The sequence below is a fragment of the Triturus cristatus genome, chromosome 7, assembly GCF_964204655.1.
Source record: "Triturus cristatus chromosome 7, aTriCri1.1, whole genome shotgun sequence".
NCBI classification, from domain to species: Eukaryota; Metazoa; Chordata; class Amphibia; order Caudata; family Salamandridae; genus Triturus; species Triturus cristatus.
The window spans coordinates 978,885,309-978,912,838 of NC_140590.1; the positions used below are offsets into that span (position 1 = coordinate 978,885,309).

At 45.2% G+C, this 27,530-nt stretch overlaps 1 long non-coding RNA gene across 1 annotated transcript in view; it reads right to left on the bottom strand.

Moving 5' to 3' along the window:
• Positions 1–4,313: 4,313 nt before the first annotated feature.
• The window catches only part of LOC146810945 (uncharacterized), a 43,684-nt gene continuing 20,467 nt past the window's right edge, over positions 4,314–27,530 (bottom strand). Inside the window, exons 2-3 of the long non-coding RNA XR_014965756.1 lie at positions 14,500–14,584; positions 4,314–4,668 (exon numbers count right to left, since the gene is read on the bottom strand). This is a non-coding gene — a long non-coding RNA (uncharacterized LOC146810945). The remainder of the gene's footprint in view (positions 4,669–14,499; positions 14,585–27,530) is intronic.

The window sequence follows — 27,530 nt, forward strand, 5'->3', positions numbered from 1 at the left end:
TTGTTCACCTGATGGTGTTTACTTGACCATTAATTCCCTTGGGAAGCATACTTTGCAGTGTTACACTAAAAATGAACCCCTCCCTCCTGAGTTTGCTGCTATTCCAGCAACATTGTGGGCCACTGGTGACACAGATGTAGGATTATTAAAGATTCCGCCCGTTTCTATTACTTTGAAGCAAAATGCTCGGCTTCCTCGCATGCCTCAGTACAAAATTTCTCCGGCAGGCGAGAAGGTTTTGCTCTCCATCATACAAGATTTGGTAAAAAGGGGTGTGGTGGAAGAGACAGCTGCTAATGTGTGCAACAGCCCCATTTTGTCTATCTTAAAAAAAGCCCCTGTTGGAAGTGATCCTGACTATGCTGATACCCATTGTTTTGTGATTGATTTGTGCGAAATTAATAAAATAGTGGTGCCCCAATACCCTGTGGTTTCAGACATCACTACTATTCTCACTATGATTCCTCCTACTGCTCAATATTTCTCTGTGATTGATTTAAAAAATGCTTTCTTTAGCATTCCAATTCATCCTGATAGCCGCCATATTTTTGGCTTCTCATTGTCTGGTCGCAGCTTCCGGTTCTGTCACGCTCCCCAGGAGTACACAGAGAGTCCTAGTATTTATAGTCAAGCTTTGAAAACATTGTTGGATGATTTGGTCTTGCCCCCTGGTAATGTGCTTTTGCAATACGTAGATGATTTGTTAGTGGCCTCTGATACCGAGGAAGGTTGTAAGACGGCCACTGTACAATTATTGTCTCATTTGGCTGCTAATGGCAATAAAGTATCCCTTTCTAAATTTCAATATTGTCGACAGGAGGTGACCTATCTCGGTCATCTACTGTCGACAGAGGGGAGGAGACTAACCCCTGAGCGTGTGACTACCATTTTTAATATGTCTGTACCTTATACTCAGCGTGATGTTCGTGCATTTCTTGGCATAACTTCTTACTGTCGCCAATGGATCCCTAATTTTTCCCTTCTTACTAAACCTCTTCTGTATTTAACCACTAAAGATGTGCATGAACCTTTACCCTGGACCGATGCTTGTCAAGATGCTTTTGACTCTTTGAAATCTGCGCTTTGTTCTGCACCTGTTCTTGGTACTCCTGACTACCGGAAACCTTTTGTGCTTTACGTACACGAGGTGGACGGTTGCTCGCTTTCTGTGTTAACACAAGGATTTGGTGCTAAGCAGAGACCTTGTGCCTATTTCTTGGCGGTGTTGGATAACGTTGCCAGAGTACTCCCTAGCTGTTTAAGAGCTACTGCTGTGGTTGCGGTGGCTATTCGACAGTCGGAAGGGCTCGTTCTGAACACTGACCTCACAGTGATGGTACCGCATGCAGTGGATACATTATTGAACAAAACAAACACCCAGCACCTTATGAGTGCGCGTCTTACCGGATACGAATTGACTTTGTTTGCTCCACACATTACGATTAAACGATGTGCCACTCTGAACCCTGCTATGTTACTACCCCTCCCTTTGAATGAAAAGAACAATGATGTTCATGATTGTATATTTCGGACTGAGAACGAAACGAAGGGATGGGTAGATCTGACTGACACTCCTCTATCTGACCCTCAAGGGGAGTTGTACGTCGATGGCTCTTGTTTCAAGTTACCAGATGGCATGACAACTGCTGCATATGCAATAACTACTCTTCGCACTATAGTTGAGACTTCTCGAGTACCCTATTAGTCAGCACAGGCGGCTGAATTAGTGGCATTGTTTTGGGCCTGTGAGTTAAGTGAAGGACTGAGAGTAAATATTTACACCGACAGCCAGTACGCCTTTGGCGTGGCTCATAGTTTTGGCCGAATCTGGGCAGAAAGAGGTTTTCTTACTTCTCATGGTCAGCGAATACAGCATGGCCCCTTGATTTTGCGATTACTGACTGCATTGACGTTACCAGAAATAGTGGCTGTAGTCAAATGTAGTGCACACAAGGCAGTGGTTGATGCAGTGGGGGAGGGTAATGCCTTTGCCGATCAAGTAGCTAAGGAAACTGCGAAATCCAAATTGACCTCACTGTTTGTGACTAGCTCTGCTAGGTGGGTGGCTGAAACAGAGATGTTTGATAATACCATGGAGAGTTTCCGAGAAATACAGAAAGAAGCTACCCCTATTGAACTGGCTCACTGGAAAGAGCAAATTGGGAGATTAGATGCAGATGGTTGTTGGATTGATCTGACAGAAAAGCAGCGGTGGCTGTTGCCTAATGCCTTAGTGAATGCGGTGGTGACAATGGCACATGGTTCAGCTCATATTGGGGTGAAAGGCATTTGTGCATTATTAGATCCTGTATGGTACAATCCCAATATTTCTAGGACCGCTGCTCATTTGGTACAATATTGCATGGTTTGCTTACGACATAATCCAGGGGGCAGGGAGCCTGTTTTGAGTGGAAACTTTGCACCACCATCTTTGTCTTTTGAGGTGCTTCAAATGGATTATATCCAGCTGGAGCGCGTTAACAATTTGAAGTATGTCCTGGTCGTGGTATGCGCTTTCAGTAAATGGGTGAAAGCCTACCCGACAATAGAATACACTGCTTTGGCAACGGCAAAAGAGTTGGTGAAGGAGTATTTCCCTCGCTACGGATTGCCTCGTGTGATCTGGAGTGACAATGGAAGGCATTTTAATGCAGAACTTATCACACATATATGTAATGGACTACAGATTAAACAGAAATTCCATGCGGCTCGACACCCCTAGTTCGCTGGGTTGGTCGAGAAGTATAATGGGATATTAAAGCTAAAATTAGCTAAAATTCAAGAAAGTACTGGATTGAAGTGGCCAGATGCTCTGCCACTGGCATTAATGTCAATACGAGTTACCCCACATTCTCGTTCTGGTTTGTCTCCGTATGGGGTCATTTTTGGGCGCCCTGCTAATGTTTGGGGCGTCCCGAGACCCAGAACGTTTCGTGATATAGAGTATCCTATGCTGACAGACTATTTGTATGCTTTGACTTCAGATCTTTGTTCCATTCATCAACAGGTCTCAGCAGTTTTGCAGCCCCTGCCGGAGGGTCCTGGACATCGCTTGGAACCAGGACAGTGGGTTCTGGTCCGTAGCTATCAGCGAAAATCCAGCTTGGATCCTCGTTGGTCTGAACCGTTTCAAGTCTTGTTGGCCACGCGGACGGCAGCAAAAGTGAACGGCAAGCGACACTGGATTCATGTGTCACATCTGAAAAAACTACCCCTCCCGCTTCCATATGATCAGCGAATCCAGGACGGGGTTCTGACTCAGGAAAGTGAGCGAGTTCCTCGATTCATCCCTTTTTCTGACGCCCAGGTAATTGGAGACGGGCAAGGAGAAGGTGCACCGGGCTCGGAAGGGGCTCTGTCATCAGCACAATTGATCGCCCCAGATTCTGTTGTTCCTATAGCTAACCCAGAGGCTCGCAGTACCCCTGTTTCACCGGATTCCTCAACCTCTGTTTTGTTCTCTGATCAAGAAGTGCCTGGCCATACTCGATACAACCTGCGGCCCAGAAAACAACACGGTACACCAGGTGAACTTGGTAGGAGATAGGGAGAGTCTTGAGTGATAGGGTACAGACCTGTGCTATGAATGTCTGTTAGATACGCTCTGGTGTACTGAGCGAGACACTGGACTGAACGCGCTGAGAGCCTTGAACATTTGTTTGCTCTGTTCAGAAAGAAAGACTGAATTTCATATTCAAAGGGGCCCAGGTTGTGTTTTCTTCAAGGGTTGTGTGAGAACATGTCTCCAACGTGAGAAGTTTGTTTTGGTATTATCTGTGATGAACAATAGGAACCTGCCTGTGAGGCTCTAAACGGACACAGGAAAGAAGCACCCTCTGGCAGGTTGGACTGCATTGCCCTAGTTTATTGTTGGACTTTTAGTTAGCATGTATCCCTTTGCTCGTTTCGTTCCTGAAGAGGAACGTCCTTTTGTACCATGCTATTTTTCTACATATATGCCTGTTTTTTCTAGTTGGACCAATCGTGTTAAAATTGCATTTATAGCTACTATAGCAATATTGCTAATTATATTACTGGGAGTATTCATATATTTAGAATTTTGCCACCCTATGCATACTGTTTTAGGAACAACTACCCCACCTCCGGAACATGTGTTTCATACTTTAGCCCCTCATAAGGAAAGGCATCGTCAGACCTATGTGAAAAACGCATTCATTGAAATGCTTCATCAAGCACACAGTGCCACCAATATTACGTCCTTTACCATCGGTTATGCACAAGCACGACTTATTTATATCCCTACCTTTGTCTTATCTGGGAAGTTCAAATTGCTTTCGATGATGTATATTCCAGATCTGACTTGCCCCGAGGTCGCCAAACACTGTCTCAGCCCCCGAGGCCGCCTGACCGAGCATCTGCATCCGCGCTGCCTCTCCATTCACAGTGTTGTATGACTCTCACCTATGGCGGGAGTCACCTTTTTCGTCCACCGGTGATCCTTGGGGTGTTTGTGGCCGAGGCGGCTCACCACGGCCCGGACACCGCCCGTGTGGACATCCGCTTCCTCCGTGCCGGGGCCTCGTTCGCCTTTGCCGTGACTTCCAAGCGGCCACCTTTGTAGTCCGGGCTGGTCACCGCCGGGAAATAGAGGCACCACCAGTCTGAGTGCACTAGAGACAGGGACACAGCAGTAGCCCCTCGTCGCAACTGAAAGAAAAAAAAACAGATATATGCATTACACTGTGGCCGCTCGAAGGTTTTCAGAGAAAGATTATGAAATGATTTTAGCATATATAGAGGTTCATCAAGGGTTCAACCCCGATGGGAATAATGGAAAGGGAACCTTAGATCCGAATGCTTGTATGAATATGTATACAACGCATGAAAATACCACTTGAAATTTTGGACTTTGTTGAATTCAATTTCACTCAATATTATCGACACTTTCAGGACCGTAATGTTACTGAAGATAGGGCTGTTCCAGTACCTTATTGAACAGTACCTCTACGTTTTGTGTTCAAGGAGTAGGGTACATATCAGTAGGAGAAAGCCGATGTAATTACACTTATCAGTTGCGTACCTTTAGCAGCCCTCCGTTGTTAACTCCTCCTAACGTATATTTTTTCTGTGGAGAAAGTGCCTATACTCGGCTTCCACGAGGTCGGGCTGGACGTTGCTACCTGTCCTTCCTGTACCCTCCAGTCTATATTGCCCCTTCTAATTATCACAAGGATCACCGACTAGATAAACGTAGCGTGCTTATTAGTAGAAATAAAAGGGTGATAGATACCACCGATATAGATCAGACCGATACTCCACTGCAGTATTTTACCGACATTATGAAGGGAGTGTTACCCTTTTGGGGGCCTATGATTACTAGCCAAGAAGTACGACGTTTGTCTAGAGTAGTTGAAGTGGTAATTAACACTACTGCAGGAATACTGACCAATATAACAGTAGAGCTACAGGCGACCAGACTTGTTTCGATTTAAAACCGTATGGTTTTGGACGTTATCTTGGCAGATCGAGGAGGAGCATGCCGTGTGATCGGCAGCTCTTGCTGTGTTTATATTCCTGACTCCGCCCCCTCCTTTCATTTGGCTATACAGAAGCTACATCGTTTAGCTTCCGAGATACATGTCGAAACTGGTACGTGGTCTCTCTTTGGTTGGTTCTGGGGTTTGCTGTCTACTTGGGGATGGAAAATTTTGATGGTGCTGGCATGTATAGCCGGTATCATATTCACGTGTTGTGTTTGTGTACAATGTGGACTTGCATGTTGCTTTTATTGCGCGACAAAATTCACTTCCTCTGTGTCTGGTCATCCCCAACAGCGGTAAAAGCTCAGCTAGTTCAGCAGGAGCTTAAAGACCTAATGCAGATTGATGAGGGAATATTTGAAGATTGAACCGTTTTAGTTAGCTACATCATGCTAAAAGGGCCGTTCTGAGGGATAAAAAAGTAGATTTCCCGTATATAAGGAGTATCGGACCTATATTATGTTAGCTTGATGCATCTATACGTACGCTCACTGTTTGATATATATGCTTTTGCTAGGAGGAAACTCGTTTATTTCCTCCCTGTATATCTGTTGCTAAAAGAGTAGGCCGAGAACCATACAGACGCCATCTTCTGAACATATGCTCGAGCACGGGCCGTGATCACGTGTTGATCACGTGCAGTTGTCAGGCCCCAATTCATCTGAGTTACTGGTAGCAGCTGAAGATACGCTGTTTACTTGACTGTTCTAAGACTCAAAGTTGCATCTGGCTTTGGGGGCGATAAGTGCATTCCTGGAGGCGTCGTGTCTACACTGCCAGGCACCAAGACGAAAGGGAGTCACCCCTCCTGACCTCATTAGTAATAGATAGTCAAGAATTTGTACCGGTCTGATGTGTGCCATATATGGTCTTTTCCTGGAGCTTGAGGGCCAACTGGTGTTTTTCCTTTTACAGTGATTGTATGTGTTGAACCGAAAAGTATAACCTCATGTTTGAATACTAGCCAACAGTCTTCTCGGCGCACCTGATGGGTGAGGTTCGGAGAGGCTCCTCTATAGAGTATTTTGTTTAATAAATGATTGTACCTTCTTCACTGCCAACTGATTGATTATTTGGTAATGGTATTGGGACTATTGGTAGGTATAGTCCTTTAGTTTATTTTTATGGTACTTCAATACACTAGAAACACCCTAGAAAGGTCATTTGGACTTCTTTAGGCCAGATTCTGAACACTACATCTAACTGATGGTGCCTTGAAATACAAGCCGGACACGTTTGTCGTATCATTGTAGTGTGTACCATGCTGCAAAACCTTGTGGTTAGCCGACATGTGCCAATGTGTGAGGATGTGAAGGACAATGCTGACGATTATAATGATGAGGATCACCCATCACCAAACCAGAGGCTACAACAAGATGTGATTGGTAGTGTCGTAAGGAACGACATAATTACAAAATATTTTTGAAACATCAAGATATGTCACAAATATGTACAATTTTAAGAAAAAAGAAAAGATGTGGTTGTTTAATGTTTATTTAAACGACAATTTAAAGGCAACAGCCAAATTGTCAACAACTTTTGTTGAAGTAATAAATCAATTAAACAAAAAAACAATTCTTCATCCTTTTTTTAACTTCTGAAGCCAAATTAGCAGCTATAGCAGATCTTCTTGTAACACTTTTAGGGGATGCATGTGCATTTAACAATAGGGATGATGTTAAGAGTAGTGAAGAGGATGTTGTGCTGTCTCTTGATGCAAATTGAGCCATCTGGGACATTGTCATTTCTTGACACTCCAACAATTTTCAAAGACTATCCATGGCATTACCAATTTACCCGTGGCCTTCTGTACTCTGTCAGCAGCCAGTCAGAATGGAGGCAGTCAGCCTACTGAGTGTGCTTGTATTGAATCTTGACTGATGTTTGTTTCCTTGTTGTAGCACATTAGTAGTATGCGCCTTTTCGATCATGAAGTCGAACTGTTGCCTTTAAGTCTTAATGGCAGGAAGAACTGATATTGTCTGTGCAGTTTCAGAGTATTTCGCTAGGAAGACCTACAGGCCTTACTCCATGGCAGAACTCCTGTCTTCCAATGTTTTGGATAATTTGTGATTGTTACCCAATGATTGTACATTACTCTCCGAGGGGACATGTCTTTCACTATCAGACGTTAGATGTGGGGGGTTCCATTCTTCATCTTCTGGTCCGGTGTCACGGCTCTCAATATTGGCAAATTCCAGAGGGAGTAAATTAAGTGTAATTATTTCTCTAGTGCTCTGTGTGGGCTAACAGTTGTTCTCACACATCCCCTTCTACCATGGATGTTGACAGAGCACCTTCTATGTTGGCCTCGGATGTTGTTGAAAGAGAAATGTATTCTGAAGTGTTGACAACATTACCATCACCAACACACTTCTCAACTGTAAAAATTCTGCTCTTTTCCTGAACACCTATTGGGCCAGCTAGAGAGTGTCTGAAGCATGAGCAGAATGTAGGTCATGCTCAGATTACATTAGAATAGTTGAAGAGGCCGATTGTTGTTTTGACGTTGCTGTTGCCTCTCTGCCTGTAGACGATGTCTGTGGTACTCTCCCCTTCATGTTTGTTGCAGAATATGCTTTGGATATCGTGAATGATGGTTTCATTTCAGCTCCAGGTAAGTGGTCTTTATTAGGCAGCCTCAGTAAATGCCTACTTGGCAAGGTTGCAGATTCAAAACTAATATTGCCCATGGTTTAGCTGCCATGCATTCACTTGCTCTATTGTAGGATACATATGTTGGTCCCACTAGCATTTTCTTACCTGAGCTTGTTTTCCCCAGCACAGTCGCTGGATGTTTAACTATTTCTGAGCAAATGTTAGCAGCACTTTCTTCCCTACATGTGATAAGTGAAGCCGAAGGCTTTGAGGGAGATGTATTTTCCCCATGTAAATTCACACAGTAATTTTGGGAAGTGATACAGGAAAAAATGGCTGAAAAGAATTACACCAAATTTGGCAGACAGCTGAATGTTTACTCAAAAAGCGTGCTTTGTTTTTGATTCGGTATAAACCTGGTCAGCCGTTTTTGAGAAATTAGCGTTCAAAATATGGTGATATCTGGACAGTTGGTCCCACATGAGTACTGTAGTACTCCTGCGGCACCACAAATTAAAAAAACTGCATTCTGATTGGTCAAGCTGCAACATGAAGAGTAATGTTGCAGCTGCCATTTTAGGACTCTGGGACTCAATTCCCATGTCCTGAGTTAAGAAAAAAATGAGGTACAAGGGAGCACAGGAGGGGTACCTTGACATCCTGGCCCTTGAGGTCCAGAGGGAAAACTGTTGCAGCCCCTTGACCCTGTGTACGGCTGTAGGACTCACGCAGGAGCCATGGTACAGCAAGGCCATGCAACATCAACAAGTGACAAGGATGGGGATGTTCAATGTATATTGGTGCAATACAGCCACAGGGCTTGCATGACTATTATTTTTATGTTATATTTAATTCTCTCATGTCATTATCAGATTTTTCCCTCAAATCACTGTAATTGATTTAAAAAGGAAACTTGTGAACTGCAACAAATCTTAGCTAAAAAATGTTATCCACATATTTGTGAAGTATTTTCTTTATGTTTTTCACTGTTGGGTTTTTGAAGGGAAGTCGTGCACATTGTTTTGTAATTGAGGCAGTGACGAAGACCCGGCTGGGTTGAAACGCATTGCCAATAAAGTTATTGTGAAACTGATATGCTGTGTACAGGCTGCTAATCTTGGGACACTACGAGATTTGCCTTCCTTCTGATTTTGTAGGGGCTCCACACCTGCTGCCCTGCACTGTCCTCGTTTGGTGGAAGCGGACCACTTTCTGTGGAGGATTTTGTATATATACATATATGTATGTATATATATATATATATTCACTGAAAAAACCATAGGTTTCAGGCTTGATATAGTTAGGAATTAGCATTTAAAAAACCTTTGAAATTCACTGAAAAAAAACATAGGTTTTAGGGGTGTTATAGTTAGCTGGACATTTCACTCGTACAAAACCATTGAAATTCCTCCGATATAGTTAGTTGTACTAACTACATTTCACGCGCCCGCAATCCAATGCTGATGATGTCACATATTACATCATTCATGACATGGTCAGTGACATCACTGATGACATCTCAAATGACATCACTGATGACATCACAGATGACATCGCCCAGTGAATGTGGTTTGGTTCGTTATTTAAATGTGTATTATATATATATAGCAATTTGCATTGAAGAATGAGTGGATATGTAAATATAAATATCTGGATGGAGGATTTAGCAGCAGTGTGATTGACTGTTTACTTGACTAATTTATAGTGTCTCACCAAATATATTAGATAGTTACTAAACTGTGTGAATATCTGTATCACTTTGTCAGTTGTTGTGTAAACTACTGCACCAGTTGGTTACTAGCTATTGGAAAGTCTATATCAGTTATTGATTAGTTAACTGAGTATTTGTATGGGAGGGTGAATGTGTGTGTGGTTTGGTGGGGGGGGTGTGACAGCCAAAAGATGTGTGAATAGTTGTTTCAGTAGGTATATGAAGTTAAAGCTACATGTTATAACAGTTGTTTGGGTGAGTGAATATCTTTATGGGTGTGGTGATGAGCAAATATATGTCTCAATGGTACATGTCCAACAAACTAGAAAAATAAAGCCAGTGTATGTGTCAGTTGTTGTATATAAATAAGTATACAAAAGACTCAGTACAGTAGTTACAGTTGTTGTAATGGGCAACACAATTTCAAACACAAGGCAACATTGAGCTCAATGTGAATTTCTAGTCAGATGCAATTAGTTACTTTATGGATTACTTTTCTAACCACAGGACTGGATCCTCGATTCAGTCCTTGGACATCTCCTGTAAACAGTTGATTAAAAGCGTTTTGGTTCCAGTACTGATTTTTAAGGAATATTATTGTATTTTAAAAGTTGACACTTAAAAATCTTTTCACATAGAATTATCAATGTTATCCTATGGCAGAAAATCCACTTAGCAGGTAAGTAGTGTTATCATTACTTTTTCTTACTCAGTGGTGGATCCTGGATCCAGCACTGGTGCATCTCCTGTAAACAGTTGAAAGAATGTGTTTAAGTCATTCAGACGATTTTTTAGGAATATTTTTAGTTTGTGAAAATAGACACTTAGAAACTTTTCTGCTGAAAACCACACAATGGATTCCTATGGAAGGAAATACAAGTTACTGGTAAGTACGGTTAGAATTACTTTTCATGATCAGCAGCACTGAGGTCTCTCCTGCTAACAGGTGAGTAAATCTGAATTCGTAGATTGGGTGATTTTAGAGGAATATTTGTACGTTTCAAAAATCAACACAAACTTTTCTGGTGAAAACCACACAATGGATTCCTATGGAAGGTAATACAAGTTACTGGTAAGTACGGTTAGAATTACTTTTCAGGATCAGTACTGGGCTCAAAGAAGCAGCACTGAGGTCTCTCCCGATAACATGTGAGTAAATCGGAATTCGTAGTTCGGCTGATTTTAGAGGAATATTTGTAAGTTCCAAAACTCCACACTTAGAAGAATTTCCAAGTGAAAGCAGTCAATGTTAGCCTATGGAAGGAAATTCAAGTAACTGGTAAGTACGGTTAAAATTACTTTTCAGGATCAGCACTGGGCTCAAAGTTGCAGCACTGAGGTCACTCCTGATAGCAGGTGAGTAAATCGGAATTCGTAGTTCGGCTGATTTTAGAGGAATATTTGCTTAATGGTGAAGGAAGGGGGCGGGGCCTGAGGTGACGTGTGCAAACTCGCCCTGTGGCGCGTTTTAAGATAGGGAATTAATTCCTCTTCAATCCTGAGGTCCACTGGGGGCCAACTAGCCCACCAGGTACCTCCAGTCTGCGCCAGGGAGCAGCGTTGCAAAGAGGTGTTCAGAGGCCACGCCCCTTTTTACAACACTCCGCAACGCAGCTCCATGTTTAAAAGCCCCGGGGGAGTGGCGGTCCCCGGGGCTGGGGGGGGTCTGAGAGCCCCCCCCACCCATTTTAAAGAAGCCCCGGGGGTGGCAGTCCCGGGGCTGCGGGGGGGCCATGAGCCCCCGCCTATATTATGTTAGAGCCCCAGGGGGTGGTGGTCCCCAGGGCAGTGTGGAGGGGATTGGGACCTCCCCACACTATTTTTTAATTATGCCCCCAGGATTTGGCCCCTCCGGGGGCAAATTAGCATATTTAGTGCAGGAGCCCACGCTGAATTTTTTTTTCTATCGGCAGGATGCGCGCATACTGCGCGCATCCGCATTTTTTAAAAACAAATTTAGGGGGCCTTGGGGGTCCTTGTGGGACCCCCTGAGCAGGCCTAGGAGGTCAGGGTGTTTCTACCCTGCCTCGTTTTCACGTTTTGCAAGGCTTTTCTTTGGTTTCTTGTGCACACGATGGCTGCCAACACTTCCTGATTTGGAGTGTTGACAGCCAATTAGAATGCAGCTCGTGCACGGCAGGGTGCGCTTAGGCTGCGCTTAGGGTACGCGGACCCTCCGAGGCAATGGCTATATATGTACTTTTAAATGTCATTTTCTCAGGAACTACTGAACGGATTTACACCATTTATGCAAAAGGCACGAGTCTGAACTAAGGACTACCTCTGTGTCAAATTTGGTGTAATTCCGTTCAGCAGTTCGGGCTGTAGCTGCGGCTAAAGGTGCTATGGGAAATTACATGGGAAAAACTCGTTTTGGGACCCCACTTTTTTCTCGGCCCCCGCTTGACGAATCACCATGGAACTTTCAGGATAGGAGCGGACCGGAGCTGGCCAAAAGTTTTGAAAAGTTTGCGAAGATTCGTCAATCGGCGGCAAAGTTATTTCAAATAGAATGTTGTGGATTTCCTATGTAAAATAGGTCCTAACTATATCTACCTACTGACGACCGCCAGTAGGTAATATATCTGTCCAGCAGACTTGGTCACGTGACCAAGACTGCTGGACAGTCGAAACGCATGGTGGAATAAACAGCTTTTGCAAACGTCTTACTTGGTTTTGAGTGAATTATACCCAGAGAGCACGCTGAATAGTACTTTTGGATTGTGGAAATAGCCGGAACGCTCTGCCGGCTTACGCACCACTTCCCGTGGGTCCCCTTGATCTGGCAAGAGCAGCGAGGTATGGATATATATATACATATTTCATTTAGGTGTTAGCCAATACCAACTCCTGCAGTTCATTATGATAAATCATAATCCTTTTGGTCTCATGTTTACTTTAATTAGCGACACGGATTGAAAAATGCCTGTTTTATAATGTTTGTACTACTTTCAGCACGCCAGTATGCTTTTCAATTCTGAATGTGTATTTTTTTATATTACGGGCTTAATGTTCTAGAGGGATTGGCACCACCATTAGGAATTAGCAAAAGATTAATTTCCTCCCCCGATAGACCGGTGATTATATTATCCTGGATTTTTATTTCCACACATAATATGCTTAGATAAATATAACGAAGCCTGCCGATTCATTTTGATGCAATGTGTTGTTCAAATCCGCTACACTACTTGTTTTATAAATATTATGGCATCTCGTATGGTTACCAGCTACATTTCTCCACAGTTAATGTCTGGAGTAAGCTTTTACAGTTGTGGAAATGTCTTTCATTTATATGTGTTTAAAGTGCAATAGTACTTCTTTTATGTCTATTAGGGTCTTTAAGAGGAAGGGCTATATATACCTTTAAGATACAGGGCGCCGATTAGATTGATAAGGGCTTCTGCGAAGCCGAAACGCGTCTTTCTAGCCATGGGGTCATGTGAGACCTGAATTAATAAAGAAAGCCATACCTGACATCTTCGAGTACGTGCCTTCTTCTTTGCTGGAGTGGGATGGAGTATGCATATATATAAATATATATATATCCTTTCCGTGAAAGCCTCTGAAGAGAAAGCTGAGGAGCTTTCGAAACGCGTCAGGCAAACCTACACGGAGGCTGTTGATGGCTGTAGGCGGTATCCGTCCATACCATAGGAAGAGAGTTCTCTTGCTGCTGCTGCTGGCCGAGTGCGACTCAACTGATGGACACATCTTGGAGCTGAATGTATTTGCGGCCGTCCTGCCGCGAAGTCTACTCCACCCCGCGATAACTGGGGGCCACTCGACAAGGTATTCACCAAATCGATTATGTGGGCCAACAGCAGAGGATTTAGGACTGGCCCACTTGCGGGGTCCATGTGACCTATTAATAACAGAGTATAATGCGTGCATCCATTTGGGGGATGATCGATTACGAACTATACTTCCCATAATGCACAGTTCCATATGACCATCCCATTGGAGGGAGTGCAGTATTTAAATGGGAACGCTGAGGAGCTTTCGAAACGCGCCAGGCAAACTGACACGGAGGCTGTTGATGGCTGTAAGCGGTATCCGTCCATACCATGGAAAGAGAGTTCTCTTGCTGCTGCTGGCCGAGTGCGACTCAACTGATGGACACATCTTGGAGCCGAATATATATATATATACGAAAAGATAACAGCAACCACGGATGCTTAAGGTTTGAATGCGCTAATTTATTACACAAAAATGGCCCACTCTACGCGTTTCGGGACTTGCTCCCTTGTGCACGAGTGTGGTGGTTACAATAAAGTGTTGTTTAAATAAACAGCCATGTGATCACGTAGAAATACATCAACATAGAGAACAGACTTCGTGTTTGAGAGTTACTTCACTCTAAATTCAATACAAATAGGCAATTCCGCCATCTTTCAACGGTGTGAGTCTCATGGTAAAAAAAAATTTCATAATAGTCCCAATCTTAGTGAGACCATTATTACATTCATGAAAAAGGAACAGAGTAAATACATCAGTAATACTCCTTAATTCAAAAGGTTGGAAACTGTGTCTTAATCTATGGCAGTGTCTCTGACAGTCTTGCGCAATATCTTTGTGCTGTTGCAGCTTTACACAAAATAATCCCGGTAAACCAAAATGCACTTGATATAGAACCCCAGTGGGTCAAAACAGTCTCTTTATAACAAACTCATGATTGTGGGACAATCCTACCATGGGTGTCACTTTTGTCTTCCTTCGTGGAACAATCCACAGATACTTTAGCTTATTTGCATTTCAATGACGACTTCTCTGATCTCTATGAAAACAAAAAAAAAAAACATAAAAAATCATAATTAAATCACATTATCATTTTAACTTACAACATACAATAAACCACAAAAACAGACACTTCTAGAATAATAAATTTATAAATACTTAAAAATTCGTTTTTCGGCTGAGACAGAATGAAGAAACAATGACCTTATTTCTTTAGTTTTTAGATCTCAACATTCGAGGACTTATTCCAAACTGTACTGAGAGTATATATAACCCGAGCAGTGCCAACACACGTCCAGTAAGGTATTCTCTCTCAGCCCAAATGAACTTCCATTTCTTCATCACAGATATGTCCATTAGGAACTAAGGCCTTATATTGTATAATCAATTTGGACTCAAGGCGTCTAAGATCTTGCACTCTATTCCCACCTCTTTCGTTGAGTCGTATTGAGTCTAATACACAGAAATTAAGGAAGGAGTTATTTTGCCCATGGTGACTCTGGAAGTGTCTTGCCATGGGATATTGCTTGTCCCCATTCTTTATTGCACGCAAATGCTCCAATACCCTTTTCTTTGCCTTATGGATTGTGCTACCAATATATGCTTTTTTGCATGGGCAGAATAGGGCATACACTGCAAATTCTGTGTTACAGGATGTGTGTTTCATTATCTTGAAAGATTTGCAATCCGATGACAATTTGCATTCTTTCTTATGTGAACTGTTTTTACATGCCTTACAATTGCGGCATGGATAAAACCCCTGTATTCCCAGACTTCTCATCTCTACTGGTTCAACTGCTCTGCAGAGGGTGTCCTTCAAGGATTTAGCTTTTCTAAAAGTGATCTGGGGCAATGTCCCTATATTGCTTACAAGATCTTTATCAGTATGTAACACTGGCCAGAATTTGGTGAGACTTTTCCTTAGGTCATGTGCCTGTCTACTGAAAGTGGTAATGAATCTGATTTTCGGATCCTCTTCACTATCGTTTTTTTCTATCAGTAATGAGGCTCTCGTTCTCTCCTTCACCTCAGCTCTGGCCTTATTAATCACTGATCTTGGATAGCCTCTCTCAAGGAATCTTTGTATCATGATTGTTTCCTCTTTTTCATAACTTTCAGACGTGCTACAGTTACGTTTAGCACGTAAGAGTTCTCCAAGGGGAATACTGTCAATAAGGGAATGCGGATGACAGCTTTTAGCATGGAGTACGCTGTTTCCTGCCGTGAGTTTCCTAAAAAGTGAACTTTCCAGTTTGTTGTTATGTATAGTAAGTGTTAGGTCAAGGAATTCTAAAGTTCTGTTGGACCATTGACTTGTAAATTGTAAATTGAAGTCATTAGAGTTAAGAACCTTTACAAACTCTTTTGCCTCACCTTCATTCCCCTTCCATACACAGAAAATGTCGTCAATATAACGGACCCAAAGTGCTACTCTGTCTTTGAAGAGATCTAATTTCCTCACAATCAGTTCCTCCCAGTACCCCAGATAGAGACCCGCAAAGCAAGGAGCAAAGCAGGTCCCCATCGAAGTACCGAGGGTCTGTTTAAAGATTTTGTTGTCAAAAATTAAAAAAAATTGTTTAAGGCAGATAGACATCATTTCAATAATCATTTCTGTGTGAAACAGATATGAGACAGATCTCCCATTCAAGAAGCGCCTACATGCCTGGAGTCCCAATTCATGCAGTATACATGTATACAAACTCATCACGTCTAAATACAGCAATGAGAATTCTTCTTTCCACTCAAAATTGTCCAAGCGTCTCAAAAAATCCCCCGTATCTTTCACATACGAGGGTAATGCTTTGACAAAAGGCTGCAAAAAGAAATCCACATATCTGGATGTATTCTCCATGCAGCTCCCTCTCGATGAAAACTATTGGCCTCCCATTGGGACTCCAGGCATGTAGGCACTTCTTGAATGGGAGATCTGTCTCATATCTGTTTCACACAGAAATGATTATTGAAATGATGTCTATCTGCCTTAAACAAATTTTTTTTATTTTTGACAACAATGGTGCCGATTACGATCCTGTAAAAACCCGGTACGAACCGTCGGACGGAGTATATTCTCCGTCCGACGCGTACCCGGTCGGAACAAGATACAAACATGGAAGTACGATTCGCACGGAAATACTATTTCCGTACGAATCGTACAAAACACCGACCGACGAAAATATACATACAAATGTGATCCGGGAAAGCGCCGACGTGACGTCGGGACGCACGCAGCCTGCCATTCACGAACCACGAAGTACGATCCGCACCGACGTCATCCCGCACGGATAATATTTTCCGCCAGCCAAAAACTGCCGGGAAATCAGGACGACGCGAACAAGGAGTACCTGCACGCGACGGACAGACATGGACCCGAACCTACGTGTCATCCCGGCCCTCATAGCAGTCGACCTCCTCTACAGGTTCCGACGCAGACGCCGCTAAAGGTCAGAACAACAAAGGGAGGGGGGAAAGGGGGGGGCAGGAGCAGGGGCAGGCCACAAAACCCCCACCCAAGTCACACAGCACACATGCCCTGGACATACCTGACCCCCAGGCCCTGGTCACTACGAGGGGGTAAGGGCGTGTCCAGCAAAGCCAGCGTCTGCCACAACGGAAGTGGTTGACGACGCGAACCGGTAACACAACAATACAGGTACGTCCCGTACCCACGCCTTAAGAGCGTGGGTACGAGTCGTACCACGCCCACACCTACGTCACCCCAACAATGGCGGGACGGCTGTACCCACGTGGCAAAGGCCTGAGTACGGCCCGCACAAGCATTCCACAGCGTGGGTACGGATATGTACGGACCGTACCCCCACCCCCGTATGCATGGAGCGCACCCCCATCCCAACAGTGTACGTACGGACCGTACCCCCACCCCCGTATGCATGGAGCGTACCCCCACCCCAACCGTGTATGTACGACCCGTACCCTCACCCGCGTATGTATGGAGCGTACCCCCACCCCCACCGTGTATGTACGACCCGTACCCTCACCCGCGTATGTATGGAGCGTACCCCCACCCCAACCGTGTATGTACGACCCATACCCTCACCCGCGTATGTATGGAGCGTACCCCCACCCCAACAGTGTATGTACGAACCGTACCCTCACCCGCGTATGTATGGAGCGTACCCCCACCCCAACCGTGTATGTACGACCCGTACCCTCACCCGCGTATGTATGGAGCGTACCCCCACCCCAACAGTGTATGTATGAACCGTACCCTCACCCGCGTATCTATGGAGCGTACCCCCACCGTGTATGTACGACCCGTACCCTCACCCGCGTATGTATGGAGCATACCCCCACCCCCACCGTGTATGTACGACCCGTACCCTCACCCGCGTATGTATGGAGCATACCCCCACCCCAACCGTGTATGTACGACCCGTACCCTCACCCGCGTATGTATGGAGCGTACCCCCACCCCAACAGTGTATGTACGAACCGTACCCCCACCCCCGTATGCATGGAGCGTACCCCCCATCCCAACAGTGTACGTACGGACCGTACCCCCACCCCCGTATGCATGGAGCGTACCCCCCATGCCAACAGTGTACGTACGGACCGCACCCTCACCCGCGTATGTATGGAGCGTACCCCCACCCCAACCGTGTATGTACGACCCGTACCCTCACCCGCGTATGTATGGAGCGTACCCCCACCCCAACAGTGTACGTACGGACCGCACCCCCACCCGCGTATGCATGGAGCGAACCCACACCCGTGTATGTTCTAAGCATACATATCCTGAAATAGGAGGGTTGGGTGCAGAGTCCTCCCAGCAGTGCCCAGACACAGGAGGGGTGTGTGCAGAGTCCTCCCAGCAGTGCCCAGACACAGGAGGGGTGTGTGCAGCGTCCTCCCAGCAGTGCCCAGACACAGGAGGGTTGTGTGCAGAGTCCTCCCAGCAGTGCCCAGACACAGGAGGGGTGGGTGCCTAACACTCCCAGCAGTGCCCAGACATAAGAGGGGTGTGTGCAGAGTCCTCCCAGCAGTGCCCAGACACAGGAGGGGTGTGTGCAGAGTCCTCCCAGCAGTGCCCAGACACAGGAGGGGTGTGTGCAGAGTCCTCCCAGCAGTGCCCAGACACAGGAGGGGTGGGTGCCTAACACTCACAGCAGTGCCCAGACACAGGAGGGGTGGGTGCCTAACACTCACAGCAGTGCCCAGACATAAGAGGGGTGTGTGCAGAGTCCTCCCAGCAGTGCCCAGACACAGGAGGGGTGTGTGCAGAGTCCTCCCAGCAGTGCCCAGACACAGGAGGGGTGGGTGCCTAACACTCCCAGCAGTGCCCAAACACAGGAGGGGTGGGTGCCTAACACTCCCAGCAGTGCCCAGTCATAAGAGGGGTGTGTGCAGAGTCCTCCCAGCAGTGCCCAGTCATAAGAGGGGTGTGTGCAGAGTCCTCCCAGCAGTGCCCAGACACAGGAGGGGTGTGTGCAGAGTCCTCCCAGCAGTGCCCAGACATAGGAGGGGTGGGTGCCTAACACTCACAGCAGTGCCCCTGCAAAGAAAAGGGTGGAGTACCCACAGATCCAATGCCCACAAATGTCAGTCAGGTGCACAAAGATCCTGCAGTACATGTACCACATGTGTGCGAGGCTGGGAGTATACACATGCATAGCGCCGAAAAGAAAACATGTCCACATGAAGTCATGACAACAGTCTACATACACAAGTACAGTGACCACCAAGGACGCCACGAATGATGCAGGTGGAGACATCGCTCAGCATGCATGGCCCAAGTCTAACGAGTCCGTCACACACCCAGCCAATGTAGACACAGCTCAGCACCACATATTGGAATGACCCTGCAGGGAAGATGTCAGGTCACACAGAGGAAGGAACACACTTTGGGACGATGTCACCATGCAGTAACTGCTTACATGAACAAAGTTATGTAGCCAACAGCTTGTGATGGCACACAGATACCAGGGTCCACCCTATGACCAGCACAAGACTACAATTCCCACACACCCAACACATTATCCCCACCCAAAATAATGGAGCAGGTCCACCAACAGCAATACCAGACAGACAGTAGTGTACTAAGGAAAAAGAAATTGCTTTATTCAGCATCCAAAAATCTGTTTGTCCCTTGAAAGTTGTTGTATCCAAAATTTAGTCTCAAGGTCCACACTTACCAGTGGCCTGCAATGTAAGTCAAATAATGAGCAGTTGGCAACGTAGAAGGTTCAAGCGTTTATTGGCCAGACAGAACTCTATATAGAGGAGCCTCATCGACCCTCACCCATCAGGTGCGCCGAGGAAGACTGAAGAATTACAGTCAAAACCAGACAGATAAACTTTCAGTGAATACATGAAGTCAGCACATGGAAATCTACAAGTTGGCTCGGAAGAGAGGAAGACCCATATTTGGCGCATATAATTAGCTCAGCTCAGGCACAGGAATGTGCTTATCTCACAACTCGGCCTTGGGGCCTCAGACCGTTTACTTTCAGCTGCTCTTAGTAAATCACACTCCAAGAGGGAGGGGGATTGTGCCATGCACAGAGCTACAGAACAAATGTCTGCATCAGAGGTCTTTTCTGCCATTAACAAGCTTCTATTTCTTATAACAGAAACATACAGAAACATCCATATTATAGACTTAGCTGGAGGAAAGCAATGTAGCATAACAAGTCTCTTACTGAGAAGGCAAGAATAAGATAGAAGCTTCCACATTACAGAAACAATTCTATACACCTGAAGCTTGCATATTACAAAGATAGCTCAGTGGGTTGCAGCACATGAATAACAAACTGCGACTTCATATTGATTAGACATATTAGATACACTGGGCTTAACTATATATTTAACTCGATTACTTCATCCTAACCAGAGCATGATAAACTAAGGGTAAATGGTGGACAGAAAAGACCATGTGACCGAACAACGAGGGAGCCTCAAACCAAAATGGCCGTCGTTCTGCTCCCGGCCCTTTTATCGCATTAGGCCTAACAGGAGTTTCGGACTATTGGTTAGGCTAAAACTAAGCGGACTGGTTTTAGATATACTGTGCTAATCATATATTAATATTTGGTCACCACAGAACGGCCCTTTTAGCACAGTATAGCTAAAAATCGATTCAATCTTCAAAGATTCCCTCATCTATCTGCATCAGATCATGTGTCTCCTTTTCGGGCCCGCTGAGTATCTATCCGGGTCTGACTAGGCTTGGGCTTAGGAATAGATGGGCGAACCTGTGCTACACAGGAAACGCAACAGGCCGGACCGCATTGGATACACAGACAGCAAGTAAAGAGGAAACCTGCTACTCTTAAAAGGATCATGAAGAGCTTCCAACCCCAGGTAGTCAAAAGACCCCAAATCAACCAGAAATAGACCAGGTACCTGTATCTGTATGGATTTCAGATGCTAGGCAGTGCAGCCTTTGAATAGGATCGGCCCCTTTTGGGGTAATGTAGCCAATATTCGAACAAGAACTAAACGGGGAACACTCCTTCCTCCGTAAGTGCCACTGGAACCAAGAATCGGACATTCCATTGTCTGCAGAGGGTGAGATCCCCACTACTTTGCACTGAACCAACATTCATTTAACTAATCATGTCTCTGAAAGCCAAAGAGATGGCATGTGGAAAATTCAAATTGAGGCCTAAAACCTAGGTCAACCTATATTCTTGGACGACATATATGGAATGATATGTTCTGCATTACTATATACAGGTACTCAGATACATTTTCTAATAAAGACATTCTCACATTATATACATCTAACTGATTCAACTGAATGCACACATTGTTACACAAAATCACTGCCTTGCTCAAGGGAAACATTCTGCTCAAGGGAAAGAACCAGCATACTCAATGAGGTTGAGCCATTGGAATCCTACACTTCATTGTCATATCTGTTAAGGAAAATTCATGCTTCCCTCATTACGATTGGACAGGCATTTAGATGCATAGTACCTTGTTACTGTTCTCTCAAGATCTATCTCTGATGCAATACACTTCCTGAGTGTAGGGCATACACAACTAGCGTCATAACCACTAGTAGCTATCCCCACCTCATTTTCTCATTTCTTTTAATTAGGCTGTTTACCACTTCATTAAATACATTTTTTCGTGGACTAACAGTACCTATTTTATCCTCACACCACATCTACACAGTCTAGGGCCCCTTACCCCCACAGCACCCTTCGGCAGGAACAGAAGATCCCCGCCAAAGAGCCCCATTATTGGGAGCCCGTCAGGAATTGCAGCGCCGACGTGACGAGGGGCAGGCTCAAATAATGAAGCATGACACCTAGCTTGCTGGGTGTGTGAGAGCCCTAGTTCCAACAAAAGGGTTTCCCCCTTTCCGTGACACACGACAATTCTTGCTGAAACTATTACCTTCTCTTCTTTGACCTGAGGAACTTTGTACTCTTTTTGTCTCATTAGTCGTTAGGGTACGTACACTGGACCTCGTTAATCTTACCCACTTATCCCTCTTTTTGTTGACATACCACAATATAGTGCCTTCTGCCAATCGTAGATTCTATGGGGCACTGCCTTTCCGTTGATACAAAGGAAAAGGGGGTTGGCCAAAACTCAGGCCAAGGGGGTCAGGGGACCGTGCGCTGTCAGAGGTTACTAGCACATGACAGGTAGAAAACTGAAGAAATTGAATGACGGTCCTGCCATCAATAACAGGGATCCCTCTCTTTTGCACTTTTGCACTGAGGTTCTGTGGCCCACGGGCCTCCTCCTTCTCTGATGTCCGACGTCATCCAATGAAGCACGCACGATGCTGTAGTTGATGAAGCATTGGCAACCACGGTCCAATTTCACTACTTTCTGGGTACTGAGACTGTAGGGCCAGGACATGTAGCCCTCATCTGTAGCTGGCACTGATGGGAAATTAGGACTCATCTTTATCACCGTTCTGCAGGGTATCATTCTCCCTTTTACTCTGGAAGATCCCGCAGAACCTAGTGATGTAGGAAATGTAACATAGTTGTTAATTTTCTTCCAAGTACAGAAAAACAGTTCCTAGTATTTAACAAGGTGACTGAAAACAGGCGGCCTGCTATCTTTGAGGGAGTGGCCATATGCCATGAGACTACTCTTGAGCTCATACCATATTTAATTACAGCTGCACACAAAGGGGTTGCTATCTTTACAGAGAAGGTCGACAGGGTGACTCCCTTCTCGTCCCAGGCCTAGAGGAATTCGCTTGATACTCCCTATAGCAGATGTGACCTTGGGCCTTAGCCGTAAATACAATTCAACCTGTCTCTTGGCTGGTACGAGCTAAATCATGCTGATGGTGGGCAAAAGGAACCACGTGGCCTGTGGCGCGACTGGTCATGATCCAAGATGGCTTCAGTATAGTTCTTCAGCCCTTTCTATCGTGTAAGGAACATAGAGAGAAATAGGCCATCCTACAAAGCATATTTCGTGTATATAAAGTATGGTTACAAACCAAGATACATCATGCTAACTTCACATGCTGACATGATATGGGGGTCCATGGTACATAGCCTGGGAATGCGTACTTGAACAATGTACCAAGGGCTGCAAGAAGACAAAACTGTTTTTTTCCTAATCCAAATTACTCAACATCAGCTCCTAGTAAAGACTGTGAGTGTATTCACACAGACTAGTTAATGAAGAACTAGTCATTTCGCCTAAGCTTAGTAGAACAAAAATTACCCACCACTAATTCCCCTTAAAGATCACAATAGAACATGAGAGAAAAGGAAGAGCAACATACATATTACCTCGGCTTAATTTCTAAGGGGGCTAACTTAATTTCCAAGGGGCTTAATTTCTAAGGGGCTAGCGGGAAGCGAACCTCCTAAGGGGCCAGCAGGAAGCCAATATTCTCCTCCTTCCCCCCTGTTTGACAGGAGAAAATCTGAAACAGATTTCACTGCTGTCAAACACTATCAGACCCGGTGTCTGTCAACACTATCAATCCCTGCGTGTAGCAACTGGGCATAGGCAAAGTTATAGGAGATACACAGCGCTTTTGAAATGGCGAGAAATCCTTCTAGCAAATGTACAAACCTCATTGTGTTAGCTCATAGGCTGGCCAAATGACATCTCATATGCAAATGTCCCTATTATGTGAACCTACACCAACCTGAAGTCAATATTAATGCTAGGAGGCCATAATAGGAATGCTAAGATTCCTAAATATTTGGAAAACCAAGTTTAAGAACACTTATTAATGTTGGTAATTTCATAATTAATAATTTATCTGTTAAAGAAACCGGTTGTTTTGCAATAATTTCCACCTATACAATAAGCAGCATCCCTCGCCTTTCATATTCAAACGTCTCCCTTCAGAAGCCCAGACCCAATAGCCTAATTTAAAAACATGACAACTTTTAACCCGTTTACAGCATTCTAAAATGCAAAGTTGTCACTCTGAGGGAGTCTTAGCTAAATAAACATTCCTGTTCCATTTGTGGCAACAGCAACAGCTGTTTTGCCCATCAGCAATAAAGGCGCTTCTGGTGGCAGTCCTATTTAAAACAGGCATTTCAAGTGTTAAGATGCGAGTGTAGTGAGTTCTCTCTGAATACGTACAGGCATTGTTAAGTTAGCATAACCACGTTAGATGTTAGAAAGCCATCTTTTTGCTTTTGCACACGACACTGCGTTTACATGTTATTTCTTAAAACAAACTGTTGACTCGAGACTTGCTTCACACAAGCGCGATCTGTTGTTACTATCCCAGGCTCTGCGCAGCGACCTTGGTCTGTACATGGTGTGACAAACAGTCTGGGTTATTACACAATGCATGTTTTTCGCTCTAGGTTGATCGGCCCACTATTTAGCCATAACACACGCGCAGCTGCAAATGCCTGAAAATTAGTGCTTTTAGTATCACAGACATCATGTTTATTAGGCAGACCGAAGACGAGCCTTCCTGCGAGAAGTCTCCTGATGCTCCTGTGATGTGATTTCACTAAGCTGATCTTTGAGGTATGGGGTCCCCTATTCAAGCCTAAGAGACCTTCTATTAGCATAATAATAATATTAGCTTCTTAGTAAAGGGAAGGTGGTAGTATCCACTGACATTATAATATGATCACCCCTTTTATATTCTATGGTATTGTAACTATGTTGCTGGTTTTGATATTAATCATTTGTCTGCTTGTATTAGCCAAAGTACTGCATCTTAGGACACGTGGTCTATAAAAATAAACCCCTTTTATTTACAACGTGTCTCTGTTGATTATTGTTGTGGACTGATGTGAGAATAATATACGAACAGGTATTTTCGATTCCCACCATTCCTGAGTATGTACTGAGTCGCTTGTTCTGGGTTGTCTACACATTGGGACCGCCGAGCTAAATCTCGGATAACTAATGGGACACTTATGCTAGCCGGATACTGGGTTCTGGGTTCTGAGGTGAGTTTCTGGTACACCACAATTCACTGAGGTCCTGGGGTTCTTCGCATAGTTCTGTGTATCAGCAGAATCCCTGCAACATGGCGCACCTAACGTTTGGTCTATGAGTTGAAACGCCTTAGTAGTGCTTACATTTAGTCCACAGCACCCTCATTCTTGTTTCCGGATAACAAGTCTGACGGATTTCAAACCTACCTAGTTCTATTGATATAGGTTCCTTCAAGCTTGATTATTAAAAAGGTTATTGAACCCTTGTGCTACTGAATACTTGAAGTGTAGCTTGTCCTTATGGCAATTAATATTGCGGCGCATAGCCGTGCGGCCCTGAAACGTCACTTGACGCAGTATGGGGTGCCGGACGCGGGCATGGACGTCATCTTTGTGGTGGGAGCCGATGCGGCTCACCCCTTTGAGTTGTTTTACTCTTGGGTGACGATTCCGGCAGTCAGTGGTAATGATAATACATTTCATTCTTACACTGCCACTGCCGTGCCTGCTGCCTATGCGCCTTATAGGACACAGGAGATACCAATATCTGCTTGGCAACATCAGATTTGGTTTAATGGCGCCCTCCCCCATGTGGTTATACCGCCAAGAATGGGCCCTTTATCAATTGCGGGGGCCACTTGGCCGGTACTAGCCGGATTTACGCCTCATCCCCGTTACCTCACGGTGACGGTGGATGAATTGCGTGTACTACACACTGCCCTTATAACAGTATATAGGGCGTTAGTGCAGTATGTGTCGCGCACTGTACAGGCGGGGGCGCCTGTTAGTGCGGGACAACCTAGTGATCGTCACGCGGTGGTCATTAGTCCTGTTATGGTCAATTCTGTTGTGGGCAAGCGCCCCCTCACAAGGGATGATTATCCTTTTTGGCTTGCTGAAAAATTTGACCAAATAGAGGCGGTTTATCCGCATACAACTCCTGTGGAGAAACACAGGATCCTCACCATTAGTTTGCCTAAAGACTTAGTTCCCCATATAGATGACTGTGTATCCTGGGGTAAGATTTTTGCTGCGACGTACGCGCAGTGCTTCGGCACTCCGTCTATGTTACAGCTGCCCTCCATCATTAAACAGGTTCAAGAGGACCATGGAGCGGAGTCTGCGATAGAATTGGGGATGCGGCTCCTCGGAGATTTTGGCCTGGTGGCTACCATGATAATGGGAAACCTTAAGGGTGATGCGTTGCACTTTCAGGTTCGTAATGAACTGAAGAAGGTTGCTGAAGAGGACAAGCCGCAGGAATTTGCTAAAATAATCGCAGAAGCATATCGTGATTTGGGTCGTAGCTCTTTAGGAGTTAAGCCTGTGATCAAGAATCCCGATTCTAAGCAGCAGGGTAAGGCAGGAACTTCTGGTAAGGATGAACGACCCTTTTTTCCAAAACAAAAGTGGCCGTTTAAACAACAGGGCAAGCAGCAGCAGAAACAGGGCTCTCGGCCTGCCTCTCCCGTACAGTCAAGTAGTGAACGCACTTATGATCTGCGAGATCGTGCTACTATTAAGTCTCCTGATAGATTTCAGGTTTCTGAACCGCGTTCTCCTCGTTCTTCACAGGAAACATCGGCTACACAGTCTGGTGGCGGAGGCGGTGGCAAAGGTCGGGGTGCTCCACAACAGCGTGACCAACCCCGACAGACTGAGGGTAAAGGCAAGCAGGACGAGTTTGCTCGACAAAGACCCCCGTTTCAGAAGAAGAAAGTGGCGGCTCTGACGGCAACATATGCCTCAGATAGTGCGGACACAGCTTCGGAACCGGACATGGGCGCTGACGCTACTAGACAGCGCAGCGGAAATTACCATAGTCCGTCAAGCTCTGCGTCCATTTCTGGCGGCGACAGCAACTGATGTATTGGTTACTGTTGAAACAGCTGACACCAGAGTGGCTCCCCCTGATAGACTTTATGAAATAGTCTTATTAATAGAGGGTGACATACAACGTACTATAAAAGGGATTTTTTGGGATAATCTGACCACCACCTATGATATCCTCCTAGCGGAGGCAGATTGGCCCCCGGCCTTCATTTTGGACGCTCCTAGAGGGGAGGAGAAAATCCTCCCGTCCTTTGCGCACACGGTGCCTAAGGACCAAGCTGAAATGTACGCTGGTGAGTGGGCGCTGGCGCTTGCGCCAGCGGTATATCGTACTCAGGTGGGTTGGGACCGGTTGTCCCCCTGCCATGAGATTCCATTGCGGTCTATGCCCCAGCCTCAGCCCCAATATCCCATGCGTCGTGAAGCTAGACCCCACGTCGCGGCGATCCTTGAACAATTGGAATATCAGGGTGTAATTGAAACATGTGTGTCCCCTATGAATAACCCTTTGTTCACTGTGACGAAGCCTGACGGCTCGTACCGTTTAGTTTTGGATTACCGGCACCTAAACTCCCATTGCCGGACCTGCGCGGTACAAAATACACATAGCTCGGCTCTAGTCGACAGTCTCGTGCGTAAACGATTTAAAACGACACTTGACATTTCCAATGGCTTTTTTAGCCATAACCTGTCCACACTGAGTAGCCAGTGGACAGCGTTTACTTCGGGCGGTAAACAAAAACAGTTTACGAGATTAGCCATGGGCTACAAAAATAGCCCTGGCGT